The following is a 2,521-nucleotide window of genomic DNA, read 5'->3' as shown; positions in this document are numbered from 1 at the left end:
TTAAGGTCTATATATGCGTGAGTTTGGTTCTGGACACTCTATTCTGTTTTGCAGGTTTCTGTTGAGCCTGCAGGAACACTCATGGTATACATGACTGTAGCTTTGTAAAAACTCTTGATCGCTGGCACTCTAAATTTTTTCCTCTTTCCTCATATTTGTCTTGGCTGTATTTTGTCCTTTGTGTTTCCATATACATTTTAGAAACAGCTTGTCAATTTCCATACACACACAAATCCCACTGAGTTATTTATTAGGACACTGTGGGATCTGTAGAATAATCTGGGGAGAACTGATCTTTTACAACATTTGGTTTTTGACAACCCTGGAATGTTCCTTCTGCCTCCCAGGCCATCCCTCCATGACTGTGTTCTGTGGGTAACCCAATCCGATTAGATTCTCCTTGGCAGCTTACCTTACAGAAACAGGTATAGACTCTCAGCTTGCCCAGCTGGATGCATCCCTTCGGAGGGAGGCCTGGGGCCACGTGCTCCTAATGAAGGTGTGGCAGTGCCTGGGAAGGGGCTGGCTTTCCACTCAGCCAATGCTTTCTTAAAGAAAGACTGTGAGGAGAGTCCATTTTCTTAGAGCCATATGAAGCAAATCCTAAAGGCCAACTGCCCAGTCTCACCCTTTAACAGTGAACCTGGGGAGTGACATCAGAAATTCCCAGTGTTTTCCTCCTCGTTGATCCCTGTGACGAAGGCACTTGCCCATGTGTATTCTGTAGTAGGAGTTTGCACTCTGAAACTGGTCTTTATTAAAGAACAAGCACATTATTTACCAATTATAGTAAGAGAAATACCTAATTATTTATAAAACCTGTTGCTCAGCATGACAATACAGGTGACCACATGTCATCCACAGAGTTTCAGATGATTCTGTTATGCCAACCATGTGCTGGTGGATGTGTAGTTCTCTCACAGGCCTTTTAGCTTATTGAAAATCATGCGTGCATCCCAACTGTTGTTTAGGATTCTGAGCCTCCTGGGCTGGGAGCCACAGCACGGATGACCTCAGAAACAAGGTTGTTAAAGGCTGTGTTCTCTCCACATCCCTTTCTTGTGAGGCTCTGGGATGCTGCTTGGTCTGGAGGGGCATCCTTCGCATGGCCCTGCAGGAGACTGCTGTCATCTGCATTCTACTGAGGGCGTCCCTGGTCCCAGGTTTCGTCCTCTCACCCTGACATGCTCAAATGAGTCAGTCCTCTTCGTTCATAGATTCTACATTTGCAAATTCTCCTACTCACTGAAATTTATTTGTAACATCAAAATCAGCACTCATGCAGTGTCTTAGAATTTGTAGATGTGCACAGAGCGATAAAAAATCAGAGTCGTCTGACATGCACAGCCCCGGCTGGGGTGAACAAAGGCCCAGCTCTGCCTTCCTGTTACGGCTCATCTTGTAAACGATGTGCTTCCTGTGGTCTGTTGAGTGCCATGTTTCTTGAATTTGTGTGCATTTTGCTGGTGATCTCCCTGTTTAAGAGGGTGAGCACAGTGCAGAAGAGCTGTAGAGTGCCCAAGTGCAAGGGGCTGTGGTGTGTGCCTCACGGAGAACACGTGTGTCTGAGAAGCTTCCCTCCAGCACGAGTGATGAATCACCACTGTGTAGTGAACAAGGTGTCTGAACAGAAACACATGACACAAGGCTGTGCACTGATCCGCGGAAGAGATGCTGTGACCAGAGCTGAGCCCCGCGTCTCCCCAGGATCGGGGGTGTTGGGCAGCTCACCATCTGCAGACTCCAGTACGTAGCCACCTTGAGTGGTGGGGACCGAGTGCACTTCTCACCAGTACTCGGCTAAAAGTCTGCGTGCGACCTAGCTTCATGAGTCCTGAGTTTGGTCTTTGTTTCACAAAGGGAAGGGGGTTGGATGTTGGGTTTCCCAGGACATAGTGCCTGTTGGGAAGTGCCCCCAGCGCCTCAGAGCCAGTGGGAGGAATCCACCCAGATGCTGCTGACAAACCTCCCTGCGGCAGCTGCCACTCCACACGGAGGTGCAGGGAAGCCAGCTGCCAGGGCATACTCACAAACACGTGCAGGTGCACACACACCTTCACACACAGGCACACACACCATACACTCACACACACACCTGAACACGCACATGCACACATGCCACACTCACACGTACACAAGCACACATACCCGAATACACACGTGCACACACACTCTACACTCACATACATAAGCACACACAGCCACATTGGAACACACATGCCACACTCACAAGCACACATGGGAACACACATATGCACACACTCATGCCACACACACACAAGCACTCACATTGGAACGCACACACCACACCTACACACAAGTGCACACACACACCTGAACACGCACATGCACACACATGCCACACAGAAGCGCACACACACCAGAACACATGCACACACTCCTGCCACACACACACAAGCACACACACATTGGAACACACATATGCACACATACATGCTACACACACACAAGTGCACACACACAGGTACACATGCCAAACACACATACTGGAACACATACG

Source organism: Colobus angolensis, unplaced genomic scaffold, assembly GCF_000951035.1.
Source record: "Colobus angolensis palliatus isolate OR3802 unplaced genomic scaffold, Cang.pa_1.0 Scaffold358, whole genome shotgun sequence".
NCBI classification, from domain to species: Eukaryota; Metazoa; Chordata; class Mammalia; order Primates; family Cercopithecidae; genus Colobus; species Colobus angolensis.
Note: the sequence above shows the minus strand (reverse complement) of the source record.